Source organism: Myotis brandtii, unplaced genomic scaffold (genome assembly GCF_000412655.1).
Source record: "Myotis brandtii unplaced genomic scaffold, ASM41265v1 scaffold434, whole genome shotgun sequence".
NCBI classification, from domain to species: Eukaryota; Metazoa; Chordata; class Mammalia; order Chiroptera; family Vespertilionidae; genus Myotis; species Myotis brandtii.
In genome coordinates, this window is record NW_005366599.1 from 3,336,854 (window position 1) to 3,347,031 (window position 10,178).

The following is a 10,178-nucleotide window of genomic DNA, read 5'->3' on the forward strand; positions in this document are numbered from 1 at the left end:
GGAAGGGCAACCTGGACTGCGATTCTTCCACACAGAACAGAAAACAAAACCAAGCAGAACAGCCCGCGCTGGTCAGGGGGTGCGCTGGGCGGCTCAGCCACAGCTGCTGGGCGGCTGGTCCCTGCGACCAGGAAACCGGGCCGACACCTCGCAGGGAAGCGTTCCTCTGGGTCACAGGTGGGGCCCTGGAGTTAAAGCCTCTGCTCAGAGTCCATATTAGGCAACAGGAACTGCCTGAAAGGCACTGATTTTTCACTGTGTGTCACTCAGCCCTGGTGACTCAGCCCTGTTCTTACTCACCCAGCGCCCCGCGCTGCTGGGAGAGGCCGCTGCCGGCACACGGGGCCAATCCGACACCCTCCGCGGGGAGGGCGGCCAGTGGCTGGGGAGGGGGGGGTTTTTGCTTTAAGATCAGATTAATTGAGTCGCTGACTCACACCCCGGGGACTGGATGGCGTCCTCAAGGGCTCCATTTCTAAAACAACACAGGCTCCATCTGAGCAGTTTTACTGCCACCTGGTCAAGCTTATTAAAGTGTCAGGGGAGTTTAAAAAGTCACGCCGGCCCGGCTGGTGTGGCTCAGTGGGTTGAGCGCCGACCTAGGGACCGAGAGGTCTGGGTTCGATGCCCAGTCAGGGCACGCGCCCGGGTTGCGGGCTTGATCCCCAGTAGGGGGCACGCAGGAGGCAACCAATCAAGGATTCTCTCTCATCTCCCTTCCTCTCTCCTAAAAATCAATAAAAACCTATTTTAAAAATCATACTGGAAACCATGTAACTAAAGTAATTTAGAGAAACTAAAGTAATTTAGTAGCAGCAACAAATGTGAAAATAGTGTTAAACATTAATCCAGCACTAGGAATGGCCTGAGATCTTATTATTACTTTAAAAAAAAAAAAGACTTTATTTTTATTTTAGGTTCCCAGTGAAATTGAGCAGAAAGTGCAGAGTTCCCCGGTCCGCCCCGCCCGCACGTGGGCACAGCCTCCCCTGCTATCAGCATCCCGCACCGGAGTGGTACCTTTGTTACAGTCGATGAGCTGCGTGGACACACCTTCACCGCCCAAAGTCCACCGTGTGCATCAGGGTTCACTCTGCTGCCGTGAATTCTAAGGGTTTGGACAAATGTGCCAAGACCTGGGCCCACCGTTGAGGGGATGCAGAGTAGCTTCGTTGCCGTAACATTCTCTGTGCTCCACCGATTAGAGATCTTGGGGTGTGTATGTGTGTGTGTGTGTGTGTGTTTTGTTTGCTCGTTTTTTTTAGGTTCAAATGAAATGATCTAAGCATGGGTTAAAGTCCAAAAGTTTAATAAAGCACAAGGGCCCAAGTGTTGAAACTTAAAATTAATGACTGCTTTTGCTTTAAGTCTACAATATTAAATGTCAACATTAGTATGAATATTTCATCAACTCAGAACCCACATCTGAAATATACCTTTGCGGTAGACGCAACACAAAAAGGTTTGTTGGCTCAGTAAAGGAAATTGTGTGTCCAGGAGGCGTCCAGCCAAGGACAGCACCAACTGTTAACAACCCTTTGCCCTGGAACTCAGCTCAAATTAAGCAAATAAATGATAACAAAGGACAGAAAAAGCTCTGGAAAAATCTCCCAATGTCAGGAAAATAAGTACATTTCTAAATAACCCATGAGCCAAAGAAGAAATCACAGCGGAAATTAGAAAATATTTTGAACTGAATGAAAATGAAGACACAACATATCAAAATGTGTGACATGCAGCTAAAGCAGTGCTTAGAGGGAAGTTAATAGCATCAAATACATATATTAAGAAAAAAAGTCTTTAAAGTGAATGATCTAAGTTTCCACCTTAAGAGATTAGGGGACAAAAAGCAAATTAAACCATACATGAGCACAAGTAAAGATAAAAGTGGAAACTAATAAAATAGAATATAGTAAAACCATAGGAAAAAAAATCAATGGAACCAATAGTTATTTAAAGAAGTTAATAAAATCGATAAACCTCTTGCCAGAATGATTAAGAAAAAAAGATAAAAACCACAAAATATCAATATCAAGAATGAAAGAAGACTATCACCATGAATCCTACAACCAAAAAGATTATAAGGGAGTATTTTGAACAATCAGCACCAATAAATTTGACAACTTATGGATGAAACAAATTCTTTGAAAGTTACACATTATTGAAATTGACTCAAGAAGAAATAGAAAGCCTTCATAGCCTTATATCTATTAAATAAATTAAATTTGCCATTTTACTGCTGACAGAGAAGATACCAGGCCCAGATGGCTTCATTGGAGAATTCTATAAAATGTTTAAAAAAGATCTAATACCCATCCTACACAAATATTTTGGAAAACAGAAGGAGAAATCACACTTTCAAACTAATTTTTATGAGACAGGTATTACCCCGATACCTAAATCTGTCAAAATTATTATAAAGAAAGAAAATCATAGGTCGATATCCCTTATTCGTTTAGATGCAAAATACTTAACATGTTAACAAAATATAAGTAACAACATATAATACATATTTATGTAATAATTATATATAACATTATAAATAACTCTACGCGTTTGTAGACATAGAGAGAGAATACCACATAGAGAGGTAATATGCCGAGTGGATTTATTCCAGGGATTCAAGACTGTTTAATTTTCAAAGTCAGTTAATATAACACAGGATAAAGGCGGAAAACGAGGCACTATTTCTGTTGGCCGTCCCCACGCCAGATCCAGTGATTCCCTGAGACTCACGGGATTCACACACAGGCACACCCATGGCTGAGGTTCATACAGCGAAAGGACATAGAGCAAATCAGCCAGGAGGTGAGGTCTGGCCGGGACCAGGTGTCGGCTTCCGACGTCCTCTCCCTGCGCCTCACTCCCCAGCAGCAGGCGTGACCCAGGCGTGAGCTGCTGGCTCCCAGAGAAGCTCATTAGAGACTCCACCCAGGGCTTTTATTGGGGCCGGTCTCAGAGGCCACCTCTGCTTGGCACACATTCCAGACGCCAAGAAGGGAATCAGTTGTGCAGCTTGAACCATGCTGTTTGCACAAACGGGTTAGGCACCGCGAGCCACGCCCCTGAGTTTTTTTGGGGGGAGGGTGGGGACCCTCCCAAAGTTCTCGGATGGCAGCCCGAGGCCCACCTGGCAAAGGTTAATGGTCGCAGGCCTGCTGAGTTAACTTTTTAAAAAATATATTTTATTGATTTTTTACAGAGAGGAAGGGAGAGGGGTAGAGAGTTAGAAACATCGATGAGAGAGAAACATCGATCAGCTGCCTCCTGCACACTCCCCACTGGGGATGTGCCCACAACCAAGGTACATGCCCTTGACTGGAATCGAACCTGGGACCCTTGAGTCCGCAGGCCGACGCTCTATCCACTGAGCCAAACCGGCTAGGGCTGGGTTAACTCTTACGCACAGCAGCTCCACAGACGCACACCCTCAAAAGACACCAGACTTTTGACGGAACTTCATGCCCATTCATGGGCTGTCCGCAACCTGGGAGCAGAAAGGATCTGCCTCAACTCAAGAAGGACATTTACAAAAAAACCCTCGCACCGCTGATATCCTCGCTGGGGGAATTCTGACCGCCTCCTCCCTGAGACTGGGAGCAGGACAGGGGTCACCTCGCCTTTCTTAGTCAGCGTGGCGCAGGCAGCCCTAGGGCTGCAGGAAGAAGAAATCGAAGGCGCACATATTGGGAAGATGAAAGCGACTTTTATTCATGGACAGCATAGGAAATCCTAAGGAATCTATCAAAAATATTATTGGGGACAACTGATTTGGTAAGGTTGCAGGATACAGGATCACTATACAAAAGTCAATTAAATTTTTATATCCTAGTAATGAACAATTGAAAATTCAAATAAAAGATACCGTTTATGATCGTTTCTGAAACCATAAAGTGCTCAGGGATAGTCTTAACAAAATACGTACAAAACCTGTATGCAGAAAATTTCAAAATATTGCTGAGAGAAAAATTTAAAGATGTAAATTAATAGGTAGATAGACCATATTCATGGGAAAAAAATACAAATTGATTTGTAGAATCAATGCAATCCCAACTAAAACCCCAGCAGGTTTTTTGTAGAAATTGAGGAACTGATCCTAAAGTTTATAAATGCAAAGAGCCTACAAGAGTGAAAATGATTTTGAAAATGAAGAACAAAGTTGGAAGAATCACTTTGTCTGATGTCAGGATTTAATATTCGCCTGTAGTAATTGAGACAGTGTGGTGAGGTATAAAGACAGACATATAGATCAGTGGAACAATATCGAGAGTACTGATATATAGGCAATACATTTTGACACAGTGGCCAGGACAACTCAGTTTGGGGAAAATAAGTTCTTTTCAACAAATTGTTCAGGAAAAACTGGACAGCCACATGGAAAATGGGGATCTTGGTGTTTACCCTGTTACCTTATGAAAAATTACTCGAAACGGGTCCTATCCCTTAATATAAAACTTGTAGATGAACATATAAGAAAAATATCTCTGAAACCTTGGGGTAGGCAAAGAATTTTTAGCTAGACACAAAAAACATGATCCATTTAAAAAAATTGGAAAACCGGACTTTGTTAAAGTCAAAAACTTTTACTTTTGGCAAGACGCTGTTAAAATAAAAAGGCAAGTCACAGACTCGGAGACAGTATTTGCAATACAACAAACACATGAAAAGATGCTTCCCATCATTGGGCATCAGGAAGTGCAAGCTGAAGCCACACATACTCACCAGAAGGGCTAAACGTTAACACGAGAATAGCAAGTGTTGCTAGGCATGTGGCGCAACCGGGACTCTCATACGTTGCTGGTGGTAGCATCGTTTGGTAAAACCACTTTGGAAAACAGCTTGTCAACCTCTTATAAAGTTATGCATATGATTTAATTCCACTCCTACGTGTTTAGCCAAGATTAAAAGACTTGTACACAAATGTCCACAGCAATTTTATTCATAACTAGAGGCCCAGTGCATGAAATTGGTACACAGTTGGGGTCCCTAGGCCTGGCCAGCAATCAGGGCCTATCGGGGCCATCTCGCCCAGTCCCAATCGGGGCCGGGCTGGCTGGGGAATGCCGGCTGCCAGCTGCTGGCTGCTGGCTGGGGCCTGCCAGACGGGGCCTGCCAGGCAGGGGGAGAGAAGAGGGAGGGACCATGGGAGGTTTGCCGACGGGGAGGTTGGCTGGACATGGGAGGTTGACTGTGGGAGCGTACTGACCACTAGGGGGCAGCTCCTGTGTTGAGCGTCTGACCCCTGGTGGTCAGTACATGTCATAGAACTGACCGATCGGTTGTTCGGTTGTAACAGTTGCTTAGGCTTTCATATATATAGACTAGAGGCCCGGTGCACAAAATTCATGTACCTGAGGCGGGGGGGGGGTGATCTCTCAGCCCAGCCTGTGCCCTCTTGCAGTCTGAGAGCCATTTGGGGATGTCTGGGAGCAGGCCTAAGCCATCAGTCAGACATCCTTAGAGCTGCTGCGGAGGTGTGAGAGGCTCCCGCCACTTCCGCTACACTCGCCACCCGTGAGCCCGGTTTCTGGCTGACCGCAGGAGTCTATGACCACCAGGGGACAGCTCCTGCATTGAGCGTCTGCTCCCTGGAGGTCAGTGCACATAATAGCGATCAGTCGTTCTGCCATTTGGTCAATTTGCATATTAGCCTTTTATTATATAGTATAATTGCAAGGACCTAGAAACAACCAAAATGTCCACCCACAGGTAAGTGGGTAAATGGTGATACGCCCGTGCAGTGAAACATTGTTTCGCAATACGAAGGACAGATGAATGATCGACAATTTTGACTTTTTAAAGCACAGAGTGTGGGAAGCCAGACCCCAAAGAGCGCCTGCCGTCTGCGTTTAAATCTCCAGATTGCTTCTCACCGTGCACAACCGACGCTCTATGCTCAGAGATAACAGCCGCCCGCTCCCCTCCCCCAGGCCTGGGCCTCCCTTCTCGTTTCTGTCTCTGAATCTGGCGTTCCTAAGGGCCCAATGCAAGTGGAAGCGGACAGTATGCGTCTCTTTCTTTTTTATGTTAAATGTATTGGGGTAACATTGGTCAATAACCGTATACAAATTTCAGGTGTATAACTTTATAATACAGCATCTGTCTTCTCTATGGGGTGCTCACCACCCGGAATCTATTTATCTGATGCTTCCTCGCGTCTCCATGTACCTGACCCCGTGGCTGCCCCGCTCTGACGGGCTTCGCTCACTCAGCAGCCACGTGTACCTGAAGGGGGCCCTTCTAGTGACTTCCTACGGCACACGGCAGCCTGCCTCTCTGCCGGTGGCCTCACTACCTCTGTCCTCTTCCAGTTTCTGCGTGGGCATCACTGTTTGTGGTGTTAGCTGTCACTCCTGCCATTTCCCTGTGTCACCATGACAACTATCCTGCTCTAACCGCTGCCGTCTTGTCTTGCAGGGGGGGCTTTGCAGGTGTAGTTAAGTTGAGGATCTTCAGATGGGGAGAGTATCCTGGATTATCCAGGTGGGACCAATATAATCACAAGAGTTCTTATAAGACGGTGGTTCTCAACCTTGGCTGCACATTAGAATCACCTGGGAATCTTTTTAAAATCCTGATTTCTGGGCCTCATCCTCCGGAAATTCTGTTTCTTTGTTACTGGGTGGGGCCACAACATTAGTCACAAAGAAACAGAATTTCCGGAGGATGAGGCCCAGAAATCAGGATTTTAACAAGATTCCCAGGTGATTCTAATGTGCAGCCAAGGTTGAGAACCACTGCCTTAGGAGGAGAGAAGGTCACAGGACTGAGACTGGGCTTAGGTCAGGGCCCGAGGCCCCGAGGACACGGTGACCTCTGCTTCCTGCGTCCGGTTGCTCGACCTTCTCAGACCCCTGGACATGCCTGCCTTCACAGCTGGCCACGCGGACACCTGCTCCAGCATCGGATTCCCTGTCGTCACTGGCAGAGATTTCACAACATAAGGAGCTACCGGTTGTGTTGCCCATAGAGGGTACAGAGGCAAAGCCTGCCTAGTTGTTTTCAGTCGGTGGTTATCAAGGATGGAATCTGCTGTTATTTCAGTGTCCACTGAGGACCTACTGTGCTCAGCACTTAGTAAGACCAAATAAAGGCCCAGCACCGAGACGCCGCACGGCCACGGCGCCTGGGAACTTCAAGGACTGGTATCTGACAGCCTCCCTTTCCGATCACAGTGTTATCAAGTTATTAATCAATAACAAAGTTGTGTCCATTTCCTGTACTTTGAGAACATAAAAAAACTTCTGAATAATTTAATGTAAAGTAAAATATCATGGAAATTAGGAATTACCTGAGAGTGAATGGTAAAAATACTACCTATTACAACTGGAAGGATGAAGCAATCACTAGAGTGAGCATTTTAGCTGCAAATGCTTAATTGCAAAAGAGGAAGCGTTGTTCATTTGTGAGCCAAGTACTCAGGGTGACAAGCTGGAGTAAGAACGGCACCACAAATTCAAAGCAAACAGGAAGAAGGGAATACTGAAAATTAGAACAGATCAGTGACACGGGAAACAAAGATGTGGCAAGAAGGATTGATTAGGACAAGCGCTGGTTCTTTGAAAAGAGCAAAGGACAAGTAAAGTGCTCCCGCCCCCAGTAGAACTGACCAAGGCAAGAGCAGAGACGGGACCAGCAGGCACCACCGAGTCAGGGACATGCGTGCGGACGGGGCAGCGCTTAAAATGACGAGAGGATCTTAGAGACGCCTGTGGGCCTACACGTGGAAAACTTCCTAGAAAAATACAGCTTCGCCACCGCGACTCAGGAAGAAACGCTCACCCCAAGCGCTCCGAGGCCCGGCGAGGAAACGGAGCACAGATAAGGTCTCCTTCGAGGAAATGTCCGCAGATAAGATTTCCCCAGCATCCCAGGAGGAAGCCGTCCCGGCATCGCACACACGCTCCACGGGACGCAGATGCAGACACCGCTCCTCGGTAACGCGCTGGAGCCCACATCGGTTTGGGTCATCAGGACACCGAAGCCCAGGAGGATGCTCTAAGGAGGGGACCCTCCGGACCCGTGTCCCTGGAGAAGACAGCTGTAAACATCCGCAGCGAGACGCCAGCAAACAGAATCAGGGACTGTGCGGGAGAGGTAGCGTTTACCCTGGGAAAACCAGCTGAGGGAGAAAAACTGTAATTGCAGAAAAGGCAGTTATAAAATTTAACATTCACTCATCCGTAATAAAAAAATCTTAAACTGTAAGAAGAGCATATCTTTAATATAATGAACCATCCGTAATAAAAAAAAAAAAGCTTAAACTGTAAGAAGAGCATATCTTTAATATAATGAAGACAATTTATTAAAAAACAAAAATTTTACAGCAAATGTTAAACTTAATGGTGAAACATTAAAAACATTGTCTTCAAAAACTTAATGATTTTTTTTTAAATTGGGAAACACTCAAATCCACCCACTTCCCCTTTCTCATCCACGTGTGACAGATGGTTGTCAAGAAGATAAGGACAGGAAGTTCCAGAATCGGAAAGGAAAGAGTGAAACGGAAATTACTCAGCGATGTATTTAACAGGCTCCTGAGACATTCCTAAGAAATACACAGATAGATGAATAAAGGGTTTTAGAAAAGCTGCTGCAAAATCAAAATACAAAGACCAGTGACATTTGTACCACGTTGCAGCAAACACAACCGTCAGTGAAAATGGGTGGTAAAATTGATCCTATTTTGCAATCGGACTCAGGAATAAGCACAATAAAAACGAGCAAGACTCTTACAGAGAACTTTATGGAATCTGCCGGCAGATAAAAGACCTACGGAAATGGTTAGGCCATGCCTTTGAAGCTATAGCTTCCCTTTTATTTCCTCCCCCAACTTTATTGAGGTCTAATTGAGGTATAACTTCCGGTCACTTCAAGGCCTACAAAGGGTTGATTTGATCCGATTGCAACATAGTTACCACTTCCTTTTTGTGGTGAGAACATCTACTAGTAAGATCTACTCTCTGAGCAACTTTCAAGTACCACAGAGTATAGGATTGCTCTACAGCACCGCCATGCAGTGCGTCGCATCCCCACAATGTACCCATCTTATAACTGGAAGTTCGGACCCTTGGACCATCTCCCCATTTCCCCCGCCCCCAAGCCTCAGTAACCACCATGCTCTCTGTTTTCATGAGAATAAAAATATGATGGTTTTTAATGATATTATATTACCTACAAATGGTATCATGCAGTGTTTGCCTTTCTCCGACTCATGGCTGTACCTCCTAACCATGTCGATTCTCGGCCGGCCGATCTCTAGAATCAACGTTACTCCGGAGAACATTCTAACACGTTGTTTCTGTTCTGTTCTGGTGGACTTTGGCAAACGGAATCTTTAGCTTGCTGGTGAGACAGCGGTACAGACCATAGGATTTCACTTCATAAAAGGAAAAACACGCACATTCCCTGTAGGCGAGGCTGCTCTGGAAAAGAATTGTTGCTAGGCAACAAATCAGCTGGGACCTCACAAGGCTGACATCAAGGTAGGGACTGGGTTGCGTTCTTGCGTGGTGGCGTGATGGGGAACTGCTTCTGAGCTCATTCCTTTTTAAAAAATATATTTTTATCCATTTCAGAGAGGAAGGGAGACGGAGAGAGAGATAGAAACATCAATGATGAGAGGGGATCATTGATTGACTGCCTCCTGCACGCCCCCTACTGGGGATCGAGCCCACAACCCAGGCATGTGCCCTGACCAGGAATTGAGCAGTGACCTCTTGGTTCATAGGTCGACGCTCAATCACTGAGCCTCACCAGCGGGCTCTGGTGTCTCTTAAAAGATTAGAAGGGACCCCCCTAATGGTGCATTGGCACTGACGGACAGGAGTGAGCAGGGCTGTCTTTGGGGACTGAGACAGCCCCTCCGGCTCACCACTGTCCCCTCCACACCCTCAGCCTCCCCGGCACCATGTACCCAGGGGCCTTGCTGTCTGCACCGCTCAAGGGTCCCTGTGGTGTTCACCAACCGTGGAGGCGCAGGCGAGGCCTGGCCCGCCTCCTGCACACACACAGCTCCCTGCTCGGCTCAGCATCCGGGGTTCCTGTCCCATCACAGTCCGTGTAGGGCGCCCCCTCCCAACGCGTGGACAGACGGGACCCGCGAGTCTGGGCCTCTCTGAGCACTGGCTGTAGAGGGCCCCCTGGGAATGCACAGGGATGACCTTTAAATTAATGTC

General features: G+C 46.6%; 1 long non-coding RNA gene across 1 annotated transcript in view; it reads right to left on the minus strand.

The window, feature by feature from the left end:
- The window catches only part of LOC106727491, a 6,701-nt gene extending 5,295 nt beyond the window's left edge, over positions 1–1,406 (minus strand). Inside the window, exon 1 of the long non-coding RNA XR_001363707.1 lies at positions 1,021–1,406. This is a non-coding gene — a long non-coding RNA (uncharacterized LOC106727491). The remainder of the gene's footprint in view (positions 1–1,020) is intronic.
- Positions 1,407–10,178: the final 8,772 nt, after the last annotated feature.